Source organism: Tursiops truncatus, chromosome 3, assembly GCF_011762595.2.
Source record: "Tursiops truncatus isolate mTurTru1 chromosome 3, mTurTru1.mat.Y, whole genome shotgun sequence".
NCBI classification, from domain to species: domain Eukaryota; kingdom Metazoa; phylum Chordata; class Mammalia; order Artiodactyla; family Delphinidae; genus Tursiops; species Tursiops truncatus.
The window spans coordinates 133047456-133058033 of record NC_047036.1 but is presented as its reverse complement, the minus strand read 5'-3'; positions in this window follow the sequence as shown (position 1 = coordinate 133058033).

Below are 10578 nucleotides of genomic sequence, written 5' to 3'. Positions count from 1 at the left end.
CTTAAATACTTTCAATATCACCTATTCCTATATTCTAGTAGTGTCACAGACCAAGGAGTGTCTGGAGAATGAGAACTGCAGTCATGAAACAAAGCACGGGTAAGAGAGTTCCCTTTCTCTCTGTCATACACAAGCAGGACCACCTTCCTTTCATGCAGATGTCAAAAGCAAGCATGGTAGGCATGTGTGTACCTGTTCTGACGTGAGGACGCCTGGAAGAGCTCAAACATATCTCCTTTACCCACTGTTTGCTTTGAGTCTCCATGAAAATCCGCATTTTGAACCTATATTTCCCCCTACCAGGCAAAAACAGTTAATAATAATGGCAACATCAGAGAAGAACAATGAGAAATATAGATTCTTTTCATTCATTTATTCATTCTACAATAGTCATAGCCCATCTTCTGTGTGCTAAGCAGGGTTCTAAGCGCCATAGGTACATCAGTGAACAAAACAGAAAAAACTACCTGTTTTCATGGAGTTTGCATTCTTCTCAGGGGAGACAGACAATAATCAATAAACATAATAGTCAGTCATATAGTATGTTAGATGCTAATAAGTGCTATGGAAAATAAGAGAACAGAGAGGAGCACTGGGGGCAACAGGGAAGGGTTTGCAATTTTAAGTGGGACGGTCAAGGGAAATCTTAATTGAGAAAGACTTGCAGCTAAGCGGCGAGTGAGACGTGCAGATTTCTGAGAGAGGAGCATTCTGGCATTTTGAAGAAAAGAGAGGAAATTTATGGAGCCGAATGATCAAGTAGAAAAGTAAAAGGAAATAAAGTCAGCCAGGTAATAAGGGTATGAATTAAGTAAAGCCTTTTACTTTAAATAAAATTAAAAATTAAAGTTAAATAAAAACTTTAGCTTTTACTCTGAGGCAGATGGGAGGTCAACGGAGCTTTTTGAGCAGAAGAGTAGCGTGATCTTGTATGACTCTGGCTGCTGTTTGAGAACAGACTATAGGGATACGCAAGAATGGATGCACAGAGACCAGTAGGTAGGTTTCCACAATCACACACATCAGAGATGATAGAAGGTTGGACTAAGGTGGTAATAGCAGAAGTGGTGAGAAGTGGTTAGATTCTAGATATCTTTTGAAGATAGTACCTACAAGATTTGCTGATGCTTTGGATGTGGGTATGAGATACGGAAGGAAATCAAGGATGATAAAAGTTTATGGCCTAAGCAGTTGGAAGATCGGGAAAGATGTGAGTAGGGCAAGTTTGTGGGAGGAAGATCAAGAGTTTCTTTTGCACAGGTTGGGTTTGAGATGTCTATTAGACAGCCAGATGAGGATCCCAGATACAGGAGCTCAAAGATGGGGTACTGAGCAAAGGATATAAATTTGCACATTGACAGCACATGCAGCTGCTTAAAGCCATGAGATTGGACAAGCACCTCTAGAAGAGGAGTAGAGATTGCTAAGACTGTGCCCGAAGCATTCCAATAAGAGGTGAGGGAGAAGAAGGAGAACCCCCAAAAGCGAATGAGAAGGAGCAACCAGTGAAGTAGAGGAGAACCAAGATCTGACCAAGCAAAACAAATCATTCTACTTGTTCCTCTATGGCAAAATTAAATTTTGGAGATTTAATCAGTAAAATATTTTACCTTTGTTTCTCTTTGTCAGAGCATGATGTTTTCCCCTTCATCACTCTTCTGTTTAAACAAGATCTTGGTCTTCTTCCTCTCTGGGAAAGGTAGACACAGAAGAAACACAAAGAAAGATAAAGGTCAACCTTAAGTTTCCAAAAGCAAAAGTCCTAACGCAAACAAATGTTTTGTGGGAAACAACTGTTTAGCTACTTTTTTATTGACACAATGAGAAGAAAAAAAAACTTCTCTGGGCACTGGGCAAGGAGAAGAGTTAAAAGGGATGCAAAAGATGTGAACACTTCCAAAGAGCTTTTATTTCCAGTTCTATCGCTTATTGGTGTATGACTTAGGGGAGGCATTAAGTTTTATAGGTCTCAGTTTCCCCATCTCTGCGAAGGAGCCCTGCATTTGGCCCCTTCCTGTGTAGTCCAAAAATGAGGGGATGATAAGACAGACAGACAGGCTGCCTGTCTGTCATGCACAAAAACCAGATAAGTCCACGATACCACATGAGCCCTTCAGAACTTGGATGTCCTAGAGATAAGGAAGGAAAGCAGAAAATCCTGACTTGACTTAGTGCAGCTAGAATGAACTAATATTGTGTTTTCTGCTATCAAGAACAGTCTCAAAAATGAGACCAATGAGATCAAAACCTAAAGTGACTTTTTTTGCACAACTATTAACTCCACACCTTTACTATTACTAGCCTTCAAGGTTCACTTCACATTTTCTCTCTTCCACGAAGACCTTCTTGATAGGCCCACCAGGCTATGTTACTCAGTTGATACTCAACACACAAAGTCTTGCATTGTTAGTTATCTTTCATGAATATAGCTTATGTCACCTCCTTGAATTCATCAATACTTTCAATTCAACAAGGCTTTTTTAGAGCACTGTATAGAATTGCTTTCAGCCACAAATAACAGTGGATATGGCTTGCACAATTTCACGATTTAATTCTGTTTCTGGCAATTTCAGGACTGATGCAGAGGTTTACCAATATCAACCAGTACCCAGACTCTCTCTACCTTTCTGATCTGCGGTCCTTACCATGTTATCTTTTTATATTTGGCCTTCCTTTTTCAAGCAATGTGGCTGATTTAGCTGCAAACATCACATCTTCACACAACCAAATTTAAGACCAGAGGAAAGGAGCTGATCTCCTTACCATCTCTTTTTATTCAGAAGCAAAAGCCCTCCCAGGAGACTTCTCCTTATACCTAATTAGCCGCAGCTTGGTCACATGGCCACACCTAAACCTCCCTAGCAAATAGGAATTACCAAAGTAGGTTTAGACCCTGGACTCTGGAGTGCTTCATTATTTCCAGAGTATGTTGTAGCCTGAACAAAATTGGGGGTGGAGGAGTCTGTAAACTTAGGAAGAAGTAAGAAACAGCTGCTATGTAAGCTAAGCAGCTAACAGTGTTTGATACAAGCACCATGTTCAAGGCATCCTTGTAGTCCCTGTTTAGAATATAAGAATGAGTTAGGCAACTACAGTTTATGAGCCCAGTGGTTAGACACACAGATACTGGATCCAGACTGCCACAGTTCAACCTGGTTCCTTTACTTACTAGCTGTTTGTAGATGAGTCACTTACAAACCTTGCAGCTTCAGCTTCCTCAATTGTAAAATGGGGGTAATAATAATACTGACCTTAAAGGATTGCTGTGAGCATAAAATGAGGAGACATACATAAAGCGCTCAGCATGGAGTATAGCACTCAGTAAGTAAATAGTGAGTGTTAGCTATTACTACTATTTCTCTATTCTCCATGGTAAGCAAATAAAATGCTAGGTGCTCTTACAGGTACTGGGACCCAAATGAGATATGATCTCTGCTCTCCCAAAACTTGCCTTTCCCTGACCGCAAGCCCACTCCTCAGGTTAACCACTCTTGACAGTTTGATGTCTACCCATGTATGTGGATACCCCTCATTTATTTTTATTAAAATGCTATCATATTATCATTCATTCAATAAATATTTACCAAACACTTACTATATGCCAGGGACTGTTCAAAGAGCTGGAAAAACAAGTGAATGAAACAGGTTCTTCAGAAGCATGGTCTCTTCACAATAAAGTTTTCTTCTCAGTCTTCTTAAAGATTTACCTCTTTCTTATTAATAGCTTTCTGCTATCCATTACATGATTCTGCCAAAATGTATTTAACTATTCCCTTTTTAACAGACATTACGGTTCTACTTTTCTACCATTAATTACATGCAAGATCTTGATGAACTTCCTTTAAATGTATCCTACGAACACACAGAGCAGTTTTCTGTTGGCTAGCTTCCTGAAGCAGCTTGCTATATCATAATTTTTCCCTTTCCTCAAACTCGGTACGGTGTTTTACACGCAAAGGGTGTTTTAACAACATAGACTCAATGATCATTCTCCACAACCGTCCCTACGGTTCAAGAATCCCTTGAACTTTCTGCATGACTTTTTTTTTACGTTTCAATGAGAGACTGAATTCTTGCATTGAAACAAATAAAAATGTAAAATCCTAATACTATTTTGTAGGATTTAAGTTATAATTCACTCCAGTTTATTAAAAGACTGCTTTGGGGCTTTCCCACCAACAACGTGGCATTTTTAATATGTTCTCATTATTAATTTTTTTAAAAACTGTTCTTTTAAGGAACAAATTTTCAAACTGGCTTTTGAAAGGGTCCCCAGAGAACTACTATGAATTGCTACTGACGTGAAGAAAACCAAATATTTACCATGTGGAATTATCATCTGTATATCCACAGGAGCCCTTCCCGGAGGCTGTCTGGGGACCAGCGCCCCTGAATTGCATTTACACTATGTGACAAACAGCAGGGAAGATGTCTTCTCCTGTGTCTTGTCCGTCTGATGTGGGCATCGGTAAGTGACAAACGAGCACAAATGGTCTCTTTGTGTTGAATGGGATCGATGTGGGCTATCACTTATTAAAGCGCTTAATAAGTGTGCACTTTTTTACGTGTGTGTTATTTAATTACAAAGGGGAACGGAACTTCAAAGGCATGCACGCTGCAATTTTGTAAAATTACATGTAGGATCAGTCAGTGATGGCTATGAAAGGGTAAAAAAATGTCGTACTTCCGTAATTGGTGAACTTGGAGCATAAGAGGATGTTTGAGAGTGAAGAAGACAGCAAAAACTGCTTAGGTGCATAAAAGTTCAAATGTTCAGGGGGGAAATGAACCTGAGTGGCTTAGAGCATTTTTTCAAACTTTTTTGACTGCAACCCATAATAAGAGATACATTTTATGTCATGACCCCATGCAGACACACATATACGTGACACACACATGTGACAAATGAAAGTTTCATAAAATAATACCCTTACTACATGATATTTTCCGTCTTATTCCATCCATTTCCATTTTTAATGAGGTTTTTGACCCACCAAATTGATTTCAGGACTGATTGATTGAAAGTTTATTATTATTGATGGTCAGTAGCTATCCACGATAATTATCGGGAAAAAGTCAACTTCATGAAAGATAGGAAACTCAGGCACATAATTGTCACATACCTCAAGTTTTAGAGTCACAAAGACCTGGGTTTTAGTCCTAGCTCTATCACTAGTCTATCACTTGGAAAAGGTGCTTAAGTTTCATAAGCCCCCATTTCTCCTTCTGTGAAATAGGGATAATAATGGTATCTATTATATGATAGGCTCTCAAATGATAGCTACCATCACCAACATCAGGAGAGAGATGATGATGGTGATATACTCACTCAGCTTGAAATATGTCCCAGAAATGTGAACATAATCCAGGGGAGAGCAAGCCCTACAAAATGCAAGAAACTTCTGTGGTGGTATCATTCTATTTACAAATTATACAGTCACCCAAATAAAGGTTTTCTAGAAAAAGAGTGATCGTGTTTTCCAAATCCTAAAAGGCACAGTTTATAAGATAGTGCTAAGACAAGTACATACACAAGCATGTTCATAGCAGCACTATTCACGGTAGCCAAAAGGTGAAAACAGCACAAATGACCATCAACAAATGAATGGACAAATACACGGTGGAACATTATGCAGTCATAAAAACGAATAAAGTACTGAAACATGCTACAACATGATCCTCCAAACCATGCTGAGAGAAAGAAGGCAAACAAAAGTCACATACTGTATGATCTCATTTATATGAAATATCCAGAATAGATAAAGCCATAGAGACAAAACGCTGATTGATGGTTGCCAGGGGGTGAGGGGAAGGAGGAGAGGGAGAAAATGCTCAGTGGGTAGGCGGTTTTACTTCAGAGTGATGAAAATGTTTAACTAGACAGAGGTGGCAGTGGCACAACATTATGAATGTACTTGCTGCCACTGAATTGTTTGCTTTAAAATGGTTAATTTTATGATATGTGACTTCCATCTCAATAAATTATTTTTCATAAATGAGAAACCCAATAATTATTAGGAAATTTTATTACCAGCTCCCTTCATATAAATATAATATTATTATTACATTGTTATTCTTTTTTTTTTTTTTTTTTTGCAGTACGTGGGTCTCTCACTGTTGTGGCCTCTCCCGTTGTGGAGCACAGGCTCCGGATGCGCAGGTTCAGCAGCCATGGCTCATGGGCCCAGCTGCTCCGCGGCATGCGGAATCTTCCCGGACTGGGGCACGAACCCGTGTCCCCTGAATCGGCAGGTGGACTCTCAACCACTGCGCCACCAGGGAAGCCCCTACATTGTTATTCTTAAAAGACTGGTACAATCCAGAGGCATTAAGTCTGTCTTAATAATATTCTGACTAAAAAAAAAAATTCACAGATTCTCCTCAAAAGACAGAAAGAGAAGGCAGCATCTAAAGAAAGCAATGTATTTAATAAAATGCAAAACTCCCACAAGAGCCACACAAATAGATGGAAGACGGAATACCCACTCAAACTTAAATGCAAAAACATGGCACAGACCTAAAGGAAGAAAGTCGATATTCATGAATATTTTTAAAAGGCAAACTTACTTATTGAATCTGGAGATGATACCTGTAAATGGGGAGACCACTCTCATGGGACCAACAAGCTGGAGGAGAGAGAGAGAGAGATTAAGAGAAAATACATTTTTTCAATTTTTTCTTATTGAGATATATTTGACATACAACATTTTGTACGTTTAAAGTACAACATATTGATTTGATATATTTGTATTGCATTATAATTAGCAATGTAGCGTTAGCTAACACCTTTACCCAGTCACATAATTATCATCTCTCCTAGTGTTGGGAACAATTGAGATCTCATTTCTTGGCAATTTTAATTTTTTTTTTAGTTTATAATAGAGTTTTGTGTTTATAACCACTGTACTGTATATTAGGTCTCCAGGACTTACTTATCTATTAGTTGCACACAATAAAAAATTAATAGGAGCAATGTGACACTCTATTATTTAGGTGTCTTAAAGCACCTATAATTTGGTGTTTTTAAAAAGGTATAAAATTGGACTTAGGAGCTATCCATTAAAAAAAAAAAAAGATGTGGGGTTTCAATTAAAGAACTGCTGTGTGGCTGCTTACAAAAAGAAGCAAAGTTAGATTTCACTGACAGAAGTACAGCGCCCATATCCAAAGAAAAGGAAGATAACAGTCCCCCTATAATCACTGTTCCGAGTAACACATTTTAAGAGAGACACTGATCTACTATAATATATTCAAAGGAGAACACATTTGGTTGGCAAATGGTCTAGGAAAATATTCCAAGAAAAACTGGAGGTATATTGCCTAGGGGAGAGAAAGCAAAGAGAAATACAATACAAAGAAGTTTAGTGGTCACATTCTAAATGAACAAATAAGAAATGAAAAAAATTACAGTGAAAATTATCCATTGAAAAAATCCTCACAAACAACAAGAATTTACTGTATAACACAGGGAACTATATTCAATATCTTATAATAAACTACAATGGAAAAGAATTAGAAAAAGAATATAGATGTATACATATATATATATATGTATTGCAATGTAACCGAATCACTTTGCTGTACACCTGAAATGAACACAATATTGTAAGTCAACTACACTTCAATTTTAAAAAATCCTCTAAACCACCTATAGAATACATATATATATATATATATATATATATATATATATATATATATATACACATATACTTTTGTTTATACACACTGAAGTTTGAAAACCTCAGAGGGAACAAACAAAAGGGAAGTATCTATGCAACTGAATGGGCTTCAAATCTTTAGGATAATTTATCAACTCAAGAAGTGAATGGGAGGCTGTATTAGTTTCCTAGGGCTGTTGTAACAAAATAACAGACTTGAGGGCTTAAAACAACAGAAATGTATTTCCCCCACAATTCTATACAGATGCTAGACATCTGAAATCAACACGTCAGCAGGACCACACTCTCTCTGAGACTTGGGATGGACTCCTTCCTTGTATTTTCCTAGTTTCTTATAGTGGCATCAATCCTTGGTGTTCCTTGGCCTTGTAAAAAATTAATAAACAGAAATCTCAATTAAATAGAGTCAGGAAACCAGAAGGGGGAGCTCTCGTGCCCTGGGATGATAGCCGAGCCCACGAGGAGGAAGAAAGACCTCCTCTTCTCTCCTGGCAACAACTCAGCCAATGAAAAGCTCTGTTTTTCTGGACTCATTGTTTACTATAGCCCTCCAGACTTCCTTTTCCCCTCTATAAAAATGCTGTCCTTCCCTTGCTGTGCTGGGACTTGCACATGGCTTGCCATGGTTGTAGACCCAAAACTGCAATTCTTTCCTGATCCTGAATAAACTCGTTTTTGCTGGAGAAATAACTAGCAGTGTATTTGTTTTAGGCCAACAGCCTGCAGCTGCATCACTCAAATCTCTGCTTCTGTTGTCATGTGACATTCTCCCTGTGTGTCTCTGTCTTCACATGACACTTTCCTTTTCTGATAAGGACACTAGTCATGTTGGATTAAGGCTCACTCTAATAATTACATCTTAACTTGATTATATCTGCAAAGGTCCTACTTCCAAATAAGGTCACATTCACATATACCTATCTTTTTGGTGCACACAATTCAACCCATAATAGAAGAATAAGCAAAATAGATTCTAAAGTAAATTTGCACACAGCAAGGTGTCCACCATTAGGTTTCATAGTAAGCCCTTATAACATCAACAGATGTTACAGATGTTTGTTAATGTGATAATTAATGTTTGCTAGGCTTCCATCTAAATTTTCCTTGTTCCAACCCACATGCATACCGTATGAAACTCTGAAAACTTTGGAAAGTTTTGGGAAGGAACTGGGCCAGCTGTTTTCTGTCTTTCTAAATTGACATTCTTCTGTGCTGACTCCAGTAACCAGCTTTACTTTCCTGTCCATGGGCAGCTTTCTGGGGAGGTCAGGTTCTAAAGCCACCAGTTAAGTACATTCAGGTGAGATGGAACGGTCTTGGCCTCACTACTTAATAGCCACAGGCTTCAGTCACCTCATATATAAAATGGAAACAGTAACATACCCCCCTCACAAGGTCACTGTGCATAAGTGAGGTAATATCTGTGAGAAGTACACTGAGAACAAATGCTGGTCCCTTGCAAGTGCTCAACAAGTGGCAGTTATGTTCATTGTAATTATTTAAACAAGCTCTATCGTGTGAAAAGAGATTTAGTGAATTCTACAGTGATTTTAAGTGAATTCTTACTTACAGTAGTAAGTAAGCAATTATAGGGATCCGTAAGTGGTCTGGTCTGCTTTGCAAAACAGAGTTCCCCATTGACAGATGTGTGTAAATGAGGCTGTACCCATCTGTCAGGGATGCCACAGGAAGTTTGCTCTTATCTGGACATAGAGGGATAACACCTACCTTACAGCGTTATTGTAAAGACTAAGAAAATCACAAAGGAAAAAGGCGTGACTCAGTAGTTGAAATATAGCGAGGTGTTCAGGGGTGGTATTACTAATCATGTTTGTTACTAGGTCTTTGTTAGAGAAGATTCTTGCCCAGAACAGAAAAATCAATTGAAAGACTCCCTTCCAACTCTCAGCTGACATAGTTTTACAGGAAGACCTACTGCTGAGTATAGTTTCTAGTTTATTTAATATCTGCCTTGTGAATAAAGAAATAAACTTAGGGGTCTAAGGGCTGAGATTTTGAGGACTGATAAAAATGTTTATTCTGAGATATTCATGGCAGCATTGTTTTTAAAAAGTTAAGACTGAGAAATAATTAAAACACACAAAGTTAGAGAATTGGATAAATAAACAGTAGTACATGACTAAGAACACAGGCTCTGGAGTCAGCCGGCCAGGTCTGAAGCTCCACTCCGCCTTTGGCAAGTTAAACTCTCTCAGCCACGCTTTACTTTTTTTCAGAGAGTGGTTGTGAGAATTAAAGCAGGTAAAGCATTTAGCATAGCACCCGACATAATAACAAGCCTTCAGTGACGGTGATGATGCTGTGGGTCCATCTTTTCTTGCTTCGTAAATAAAACTAGTATATGTAGCTAAATTTTCTTTCAGTAGGTCATACAATACACTAACCCAATGATGACAATACACTAACCCAATGATGAAAATTAGCATTACCAATGGTCATTGTGTACCTCCAGATGTGATATGCTAAGACAGATATGACATCACCAAGTAGAATTCTGACCAGGAATACGTAATCTGAGCACAGTCAAAAAAAGCAACAAATAAACCCAAATTGAGGAACATTCTATAAAATAAATGGCCTTTATTCCAAAATGTCAGTCATGAAAGGCAAAGAAAAGCTAAACACACAGTTCCAGATTAAAGGAGACCAAAGAGACATGACCACTCAGTGCTATATGTGATCCTGGACTAGATCTTGGGCTAGAGGCAAAAAAAATGTTGTAAAAAACATTATTGGGGGAGCTTCCGGGAAGATGGCGGAAGAGTAAGACGCGGAGAGCACCTTCCCCTCCCCCCCCCCACAGATACATCAGAAATACATCTACGCGTGGAACAACTCCTACAGAACACCTACTGAACGCTGCCAGAAGACCTCA